This window comes from Homarus americanus, unplaced genomic scaffold, assembly GCF_018991925.1.
Source record: "Homarus americanus isolate GMGI-L3 unplaced genomic scaffold, GMGI_Hamer_2.0 scaffold25013, whole genome shotgun sequence".
Taxonomy (NCBI): domain Eukaryota; kingdom Metazoa; phylum Arthropoda; class Malacostraca; order Decapoda; family Nephropidae; genus Homarus; species Homarus americanus.
Genome location: NW_024722158.1, coordinates 1,751,008 through 1,761,434, shown reverse-complemented (window position 1 = coordinate 1,761,434; position 10,427 = coordinate 1,751,008). Strand labels below are relative to the sequence as shown.

Genomic DNA, 10,427 nt, shown 5'->3' with positions numbered 1-10,427 from the left:
AGTTACGTATTGCTATCACTATTTAACGGCCATTTTCCACACCATCACGGGTCAGTTCTGTGTTGTGTCTCTTCTCTCAGTTCATTGCTGTCTCTTACATCTGTGCCTGTTGTAATATAGTGGTGGATGGTACGATACGTGGAGGAGGGATGCAACAGACACCCTCGAATCAACAGTGTGTGTGTGTGTGTGTGTTATTGGAATACAGATATACAGTACTGTATTTTGTAATTTGTTTAATACCTGTGAATTTCTCCTTATCAATCCCTTGTTGCACTTTATTTGCTGTATCTCATTTATGCAGTACATGTTTGAGGACTATATATATACACCTGTATACTGTTTGTATTGTACATTAGATCCTGTCGTTAATAATATATGTTTTACTAATGGGAATTTTCACATCATAGTTTTAAATTTCAGACACTAATATTCTGATTTCTGGACTGAAAAATCTCTGTTCAAGTATTTTAAAACTCTTAAGTGAAATATACAGTAGATGAGAGATGCCAGGGTTTTGAAGAGTCATGAACACATGCACCAAACCCACAAGACATACTGTGGGAGTGTAGAGACTACCTCAGTTTAGAGCTTTTACAGAATTTTTCTGGCCTTTGAAAAATATTTATTATTACATAAAGACCAAATGTGTGTTGTCCTGGCAAACAGTGTGTCATCATCCCTTTACTTTATATAAAAATACTTAATGAGTCTCACTTAAGTACTGTACTGTACAAAATTTCCTCCAGGAACCAGAATCTGAACGGCACACAGGGTGTATAGCCTATACTGTAGTGTAGTGTAGCTGTCCTGGTAATGCCTCATGCAGGGGTAGAGGTGCATGCTTACCATGCTTTCTTTGCATGCTCAAACACTCATTTTGTTCGGTGGAACATTTTTGTAAACACTTTTTTGGGGGGTGAAACGAAGCAATAGTTTTAGGTTTCAGTATTTGATGTGGTGCCTTCGTGTATGTCTGCGCTGCATTAATTGTTATCACACGACTCCCCTTATGCACACTGTACCTTATAGTATTTTAATTTATTAGTTGATATTTGTTTTATGTGTAACTGTTAATGTACTTTGTGAGGGTAGTTCTCATCCACAGTAGTTGTAGACAAGGGGGCAGTGTGCACCTTATTACTTTAGTAAGTTACAACCAAGTAACAACAAGTTACAGTGTGGTGTTCCTCACCCTAAGGTACAACAAGTTACAGTGTGGTGTTCCTCACCCTAAGGTACAACAAGTTACAGTGTGGTGTTCCTCACCCTAAGGTACAACAAGTTACAGTGTGGTGTTCCTCACCCTAAGGTACAACAAGTCACAGTGTGGTGTTCCTCACTGTACTATCATCGGTCCATCTGTCCTCTACTCTAACATTTTTTATTTATTTGTATTTTCTGGGAAGGTGAGGCCACACATATCTGCCTCAATATTGTTACCTTCTTACTTACTGTACTGTATTGTATTGTGCTGTACTGTACTGTATTGTATTGTGCTGTACTGTACTGTATTGTATTGTGCTGTACTGTACTGTATTGTATTGTGCTGTACTGTACTGTACTGTATTGTATTATGCTGTGCTGTACTGTACTGTATTGTATTGTGCTGTACTGTACTGTATTGTATTGTGCTGTACTGTACTGTATTGTATTATGCTGTGCTGTACTGTACTGTATTGTATTGTGCTGTACTGTACTGTATTGTATTATGCTGTGCTGTACTGTACTGTATTGTATTGTGCTGTACTGTACTGTACTGTATTGTATTGTGCTGTACTGTACTGTATTGTATTGTGTTGTACTGTATTGTGCTGTGCTGTAAAGTGTTGTACGTTACTGTATTGTGCTGTGCTGTAAAGTGTTGTACGTTACTGTATTGTGCTGTGCTGTAAACTGTTGTACGTTACTGTATTGTGCTGTGCTGTAAAGTGTTGTACGTTACTGTATTGTGCTGTACTGTATTGTACTGTACTGTGCTGTGTTGTCCTGTACTGTACTGTACTGTGTTGTACAATATTGTGCTGTGTTGTACTGTACTGTATTGTGCTGTGCTGACAGTACTGTAAAGTACAGTACAGTACAGCATTGTACAGTACATTACAACAATGTACAGTACATTACAGCACTGTACTGTACTGTACTTAATAGTTCAGGCAAGAGAAGGTGTGTCTTATCACAAACACATCTTTAGTTTGGGTTAAGACCAGTGGTTCATACATGATTACAATGGCCTAATTATTCCCCAGAGTTAATGATATATTTTATCTTTATTACAACTTGACAAGCTGCCAGATGTTTAATGGTCAAGGAACTGTTTATGTCACTTAGATGTTTTTGTGGCTTCATGTTGGAGGAGACTTGGGTACTGTAATGTACCCCCAAGACAGGCTGACCCTTGACGGCGATGAGTCACAGTGGTTCAGATCTCTCATATTTACCCTGAACCCTAGAATTGGGCTTGAGAGGCACAAATTATGCTTGATGCTAGAGCAGCTTGCACAGTAAACTGTATTCTTCTCATATGTCATAAACCAGAAGCAGATAATTCTTTGGACAGCTCAGCTTGAGGAACTAAGTCATGCTTATTTCTAGTGTACTGTATAGCACTTAAGGAACTTTACAGTGGTGTCATATACCTCCTTCAAAACTTTGTTAGCACAGTAAGATTGTTTTCAGCCTTCAGGTGATTCAGGTGGTTTTAAAATTTGTTTCATTTGTCATCTATCCAATTACTGGTTCATCTGACATTTGTTTGTGACACTGACCTTACACTATGGCACTGTGTTTATAACTTGGCTTGTCCTTTCAAATAGTATTTTATCCACACAGGTGCCTGACCCAAGAGGTAGGGATATACAGGCTCAGGCTGAATGTAGTGTTAAAGGAAGCCAAGTTGATTTTATTTTGAGAAAGGAAGGGAGTTGGTGGCCTGTTTAATGCTCCTATTGTGTCTGATGACCTTGTCCGCCACCATTCTTAGGTTGTGTGTATGTATCAGTACTGTACAAGATACCCAGAGAAACCCTCCAGTTCTTTTTAGGGTTAGTGAAGAGTGGACCAGTCCTTCAGAGTCTTGTTCAGGTGGATAGGTCTGGTTTTTATGGGAGAACATAAGGTTTGGATTGGTTTAATTCTTAGAAGACGGATATATTTATGTGCGCAGTCCATCCAGGACGGGGTATACCTGACCTAAACATCACATGATATCTGCCACCCTTTAAAGCTTAAGAAATAAACATCCAGCTTGACCTAGCTAAGATAGATTATGTAAGTGCTGTAAACATCAGTTTAGACCTGTGCCACAAAGGTGGATGTTTCTCTCCCAACGAAAGTGGCATAACTCTTGTCAGGTGTGTGAGAGCAGTTTGAATGATACTGTTGTCATTATAGTGTTGTTTCCAAGTGATTGTTTGGACCTCAGCTTAAGAATTGTGAGATACAGATATATTATTTTGTGAGGAAGTTCGCAGTGAAAAGAGCAAATATATTATTTTGTGAGGAAGTTTGTAGTAAAAGAGCAATTTCCTTCCTGAGCTGTTATGGGTCTTAAGAAGAAATTGGAGTGACTGTACAGTACTTCAATACCAACACAAACTATACACTTGGAGGATGGTTCAATTGAGGGTGAGGAAGCCTCCAACTCTGGTACAGTGTATAGTAAAGGTTAGAAGTGAGTGTGTTAATTTGTTGACTTGTTGCTTCCTGCTCAGTCCTGGCATTATGTACTGTGTCGTGACCTGAGGTAAGTTTGACCGTGTTGTCATCTGATCTTTATAAAGGTTGACCAGTTGAGAAAATAATTGAAGGTGAGCAAGTTGTTAGGATTGATGTGTCTGGTCTTCCCTTCATGTTTAAACTGGATGTATAGGACTGTGTGTGTGTGTGTATCAAGATTGTGAAGAAAACTTTCCTGAATTTATTACAAAGTTCACAGTGTATTGTTGCTTTCTTGCTTTTAATCTTTATAGGAGTTAAGTATTGTGTTGTGACTAATGCTGCAGACTGTACCCTTACCTTGATGAGTCTTCCTCTAATTGTGATCTTACAGTAAGTTCTATGATTCATCTGGAAGAATCACTTACTTATTAGGCTAACTGTTAGGTGAGGCTAGAGTCTTGGCCAGACTTCAACTTCTCGTGTGTCTATACACCAGATGGGGGGTAGTTGTCTTACAGTAAGTGATGGCCAGGCTATTGTGCATTCATTTTCACGTCCTTCATGCCTTCTCTTACATAGGCTAGTCTTAGGCCGAGTCATAAATTCTCATCCCAAAATAAGACTCACAGTTGTAAGCCATTTGACATTTACTGAAAGGTGTGGAAGAGCAATGGGTCTCATCATCCTCTACATCTAGTCAAAGCGTTAGTGATTATATTAGAATAAAAAAGCAGTTTAATCAACTGGCACTTCTAAACCATAGATCTAAACATGGAGCTTCCAGAGTGTATGTGTCTATAATGAAGGAGTAATTAGGCTAAAGCAGTCAGGCCTCACAACAAGGGAAGGATCTTGGACTCATCTTAACATAGTGAGGCACTTACAGTACCTAAAGACTGATCTACAGAGAGACACCTGGTTCTTGGCAGTGACATTAGTGAGGCACTTCCTGGATGAGGAGGTAGTGTGGGAGAACTGTGTAACACTGGGCTCTTAGTAAGGTTAGTTTTACATTCCCATCTCAAGCTATGTAGTTACTTCCCCTCTGGAATATTACACATGCCACGTCCTCTCACGTACGTACTGTAGTTTGCTTTAGGTACATGGGGTCACCTTGGATTGACCTGAGGTTACGTATGGAGGACTTATCCTGGATGTCTGATATTATAGTTAACTCAGGACAAGGAGACCCACAATCTTCCCTCCTCCCTATGAGTTCATTGTGGAGCTGAACTGGACTGAGGTATGTGTACTGTACTGGAGCATGGAAGTTAGCCAGTGATGAACAAAGGTTGGTTACAGTACTGTAGCCCCAAGACTCATCTTGGGGAAGAAGTGTCAAGCTGTGTGTGGCCAAGTGGTGTACTGTATTACTTGTCTAGTATAAAGCTAAGCACAGCATAGTAGCTACAGTGAGAAGGAAGATGTGAGCAAAGATCACTCATCATTGTTCCTCAAATGTTGTAACATGGATGGTCGTCCTTATCTAAGTTAAGTTAATAATGTTCCAGGATTCTAGATATATTAAAACAAAGTTAGTTCCTGTGTTTAGGGAACTTTCTTACCCAATAATGTGACTTGTGTAGCCTTGTGCATCATAATGGACATCAAAAATATTTAGTGAGTTTTGTGTAGTGCTTTTATGGTCATTGATACTTCTGGTAACTTCCTCTCCCTAATTTGGCTACATAATCTTCTGCTCTGAAGTATATTGTAGATTTGTTTTAATTATTATTTTTATTTTTTATTTTTTCTCTCTCTCTCTCTGCGTGCCCCTCCAGCTTGCTCATTTGTATTATATTTGTAGAGTTTCTTGGGATTTTCTAATTTTATCTATAAAACAGTAATACAACATTGCCTTTGTTGGTGGTGGTGGCATAGCTTCCTCTTCCCATCTGGTATATGCTTAGCAGGCGGACAGCAGCACGCTCCCTGTGTTCCGTTGCAGATTGTGTATGGTTCCACCGTGGGAGACGGGGGCGTGACAATCACTTACTGCCGTCAGGTCTCAAACACCGAGTACGAGCGCCAGCGTATGACGGGCTCTCAACAATTTTTGACTCAACTACTTGAGCAAATTGTTAATAATGAAAAGTTATCAGCCAAGACCAAGAAGAAGAAACTCAAGGAAGTATGTCTTGCTTATTTCTTTTCTGCTTCATTTTTATTTTGATCTGAGACAAGATTGTAGTGTTCATGAAATAATACTTTGAAAAATTATGAATATTGTTAAGTGAGCCTAACTATAATGCACCTCAAGGCGTCTTTAATCACGTCGAGACTTTTCTCGCCACAGTTCAAGTCGCTGTACCCTGAGGTGTACAAGGCGAGGTTCCCCAAGGAGGAGCACAAAGCCGACGGTCGCAGCAAGATGCGAAGTCTCATCAAACTGGCTTCCTTCTCCTCTCTGGGCAAAAACCGTACACTGAGGATGTAAAGAGCGCGTGGTGGCCCGACCAAAGATCACAACCCAAGGAGTGATATTACCCGCTCGTCTCCCAGTTAACGATACGAGTGCCATTAAGTGCCAAATTAGATCTGAGATTATTGCACTGCTTGGTCTCTGATAAGTTTATAATTAATATCTCTGGGTTATAAAATGTATATAAACACATGACATTTATTTTCTAATTTATCACACTAAAAGCTTATGAACTTTAATAAGTAGACTCACACGACAAGAGGTAACGTTAAGAGTGCTTGCTTTCTCCGTACAACCTATTGTGCAATGTTAGTCATTAAGGAAAAAGCAATTATTCAACCCTCAGGAATATTTACAACTGGCTCTTGTGCTTCTCACTTGTCTGTCTGTATCTTGTATATATTTTCTGTACAGTATAATGATTCTTTTTTAGTATTTCTTCATATAAAACTTCGTGATACTTTTATTGTTGACATTAAAGATAAATATTATAGTGTTGGTGTCAATGATCGCTACGGTGTATCGACGTGGCAACCATTTTTTGGACTTGTTCTTATCCTCTAGTAAATATATCATGATTTTAGTGCATTCCTATACCATATTGTCTTATATATGACACTGCTCCCCTCCAGGCTGAGTCATTACAACACATCTGCCCCTCTGTCCTCTGTATCAGCTTCTCTTCTGTAACTGAATTACATTGATGATCCAGGTCAGGTAATTACTGTACACCCATGGAAACTTTTGCTGTTCCTGTGTGTCTCCTAGTGAACAGTGTGTCTCCTAGTGAACAGTGTGTCTCCTAGTGAACAGTGTGTCTCCTAGTGAACAGTGTGTCTCCTAGTGAACAGTATGTCTCCTAGTGTACAGTGTGTCTCCTAGTGTACAGTGTGTCTCCTAGTGAACAGTGTGTCTCCTAGTGTACAGGATGTCTCCTAGTGTACAGTGTGTCTCCTAGTGAACAGTGTGTCTCCTAGTGAACAGTGTGTCTCCTAGTGTACAGGATGTCTCCTAGTGTACAGTGTGTCTCCTAGTGAACAGTATGTCTCCTAGTGAACAGTATGTCTCCTAGTGTACAGTGTGTCTCCTAGTGAACAGTATGTCTCCTAGCGAACAGTATGTCTCCTAGTGTACAGTGTGTCTCCTAGTGTACAGTGTGTCTCCTAGTGTACAGTGTGTCTCCTAGTGTACAGTATGTCTCCTAGTGAACAGTATTTCTCCTAGTGAACACTATGTCTCCTTGTGTACAGTGTGTCTCCTAGTGAACAGTGTGTCTCCTAGTGAACAGTATGTCTCCTAGTGTACAGTGTGTCTCCTAATGTACAGGATGTCTCCTAGTGTACACGATGTCTCCTAGTGTACAGAATGTGTACAGTAATGAAAATATATTTTTGTCACATGTACAGTCACCCACAAATGTCGTCACCTCTCTCTGAACCATGAACCCCAGGATTCAGACTCATGAACCCCAGGATTCAGACTCATGGACCCCAGGATTCAGACTCATGGTCCCCAGGATTCAGACTCATGAACCCCAGGATTCAGACTCATGGACCCCAGGATTCACTCATGAACCCCAGGATTCAGACTCATGAACCCCAGGATTCAGACTCATGAACCCCAGGATTCAGACTCATGGACACCAGGATTCAGACTCATGAACCCCAGGATTCAGACTCATGAACCCCAGGATTCAGACTCATGGACCCCAGGATTCAGACTCATGAACCAGAAGCAGTAGACTGAACTTGATAGTTCCCAACCTAACATAATATACCCATGGTGGAACGAGTCCCAATCCTAGTGGTATGATTAGCTTTGGGCTCATGTGACCAGTTAGTGTGTAGTTTTATGGAGTGTTGTGCGTAGTAATAATAGAACAGGTCGGTTTTATTATTGGTGTACATAAAAGAATAATATGAAATTCAGTTTAAACTTTTGCTGGTCTGTTGAGACAAAGTGGTGATGAGTGTTTTTACCTGGTGTGATTTCAATCCATTAACTTGTGGTGTATGTGTCAGTATTAAAACATCATTGAATAACAAGTGATTGTATTGCTTAATACATCCACTGCTGGTAAGAGGCAGAGAGGTAATGTTTTGTATTCATAGCCTGAGCTCTGATTTTAACTTTAAGAGTCAGATGGGGATGACTTATGTAGTGCAGGGTTGACCACTGACTTGGCACGACCCCCAAATATGGTAACTGTGTCTTCTGGAAGTGTTTGCTATAGGACCACAAGGCAATGGTCATGTGATATGTTTTATTGTCATTTGGTGTAATGTTTTGTTCCAGATCCTATCAGATTTTAAAATTGTAATTATGGTATGCATAAATAGATTGAAAAGTTATTATACTACTATTTTGTTATTTCTAATTCCTTTCTTGCATGTGCAGCCAACAGGATTGCTTTTTTGGTCCTTGTGGCAAGGTGGTAGCGATCCCTGTTCACACACAGAGGTCCAGGGTTTGATTCCCAACTAGTAAGGTTTATACAGTGGGGTATGCTATAACGAACGTAATTGGTTCCAGAACCTCGTTCGTTATAGCATTCGTTCGTTATAGGATTAATCCGTCCCAGGCCCCCAAATACAACCACTTAACACTGAAAAAATTCTGTGGAAAATGTAAAAAATACGGTACTTTATCTTACCTTAGTGTTATTCAGCATGCAGGTACCCCTAAACACTGGCACATCACTATCACTTCCACTGGGAGTCTTGGCCTTAAGGTCCTCAAACAATTGTTTTGCCTTCTCACAAATTATAGCTTCACTAATGTTACCACCTGCCATTTCTTTCTCCTTTATCCACACTAAGAGTAAATTTTCCATCTCTTCAATCACATTACACTTTGCTTTGCTAAGTCTAAAGATTCCCTTAGCCACTTGCACAGTTTTTAACTCCTTTTTATTCTTCAAAATCGTACATATAGTCGATTTAGCCATCCCATATTCATCACTAAGTTTCGCAATGCTTCTTCCATTCTCACGTTTCTTTACAATTTCTTTCTTAGTTTCAAGGGTTATTAGCTTTCTCACTCGCTTTGGACGACTCATTGTTGCAATTGTATACTTGTATAACAAAATAGTTATACAAATAACGCGAATTTCCACATCAAAAGACGAAATTTCAACAATAACAGTGGTGCACTGGCTACACAATGAGACAAAGATGGCGCCTGACGCTCTTGTTGTGGGTCGCGATACAACAATATTCATGCGCCAGGCGAAATAGTCCCGTATTCATCCGCGTTCGTTGTAGGAGTTGCGTTCGTTATAGCATTCTCAATTTTATAGGTAAAACCGTTCGTTATAGGAATATTCGTAGTAGGATCCGTTCGTTATAGCATACCCCACTGTATATCTTGTGTGAGAGAGAGCCAGCCACAGCTCATTGAACCCAGCCAGCCAAGATGTTAACACCACCACTCCCTGACAGACAGACATTTGTTGAGTTAGAATGATAGTGGTGGTGAAAACACAACACCTCGTATATAGTTGTATTAGAAGCTCGGTAACTCAAGTTTTTCTCTTGGGGGACCCCAACTGTGCAAGTGAACTGTCCCTCAAGCATGGTAAAATGATCTGTACTGTACAGTAAATGTCATCACCTCAAATGATGCCTGAATTCCACATCCAAAATGATGCGACTCGGATTACTCTTAAGTTCCTAACCCAGATTACATCGATTTCCATCTGGGATAAACTAAAATCGTGCCAGACCATGGAATTCCGGATCAGGGAGGTACAACCTGTATAGAGAAAAAGGCATGCTGCGATAACTGATGCATGTAGGGACCAGGAATAGTCGTTGGTTAGTGAATCAACAATTATTGAAGCAATTAATCTAAGACCATATAACAAATTCAGGGGGTGAGAAACCGGCCACCCTCCAAAAACTCCCATCTACCCTTGATGTCTCTCTACTGCACACTGTCAAGCAGACATAAAGCAAGCATAATAAGCCTTAAATAAGCAATGTAAAGCATAAATTGAGACTGTTATTTACCTGTGTTGAGGACAGTCTAGGGTGGCAAGTTCAAGTCTCTACCACTCTTTGCTGGTCCATCACCACTCTTATGCTGTATCATGCCTTATCACATCACGTCAAGCTGCCCAGCACAAGAGGAACTATCACCTGGGCATTTAGACACTTAAGTTGGAAATAATGAAAAAAAACAAGAAATCAGAGACACAATGTAAGAGTAAAGATATGGGAATGATTCAGGGCAGTGTACAGAGCCCCCTGGTGGCAAAAATTCATACCACGCCATCACCTGCCAAATTTAAAACGGCACTGCCGCTCTTCTCCAGATTGTTGGACCTCCGGGGTATCAACAAAAC

The 10,427-nt window shown here is 40.3% G+C and overlaps 1 protein-coding gene across 1 annotated transcript in view; it reads left to right on the top strand.

Annotated features, from left to right (window-relative positions):
- Nucleotides 1-8,438, top strand: part of LOC121862075 — a 132,555-nt gene extending 124,117 nt beyond the window's left edge. The window contains exons 9-10 of the mRNA XM_042360013.1: nt 5,609-5,791; nt 5,957-8,438. The gene's annotated coding sequence lies outside the window, so the exon portion shown is untranslated. The remainder of the gene's footprint in view (nt 1-5,608; nt 5,792-5,956) is intronic.
- Nucleotides 8,439-10,427: the final 1,989 nt, after the last annotated feature.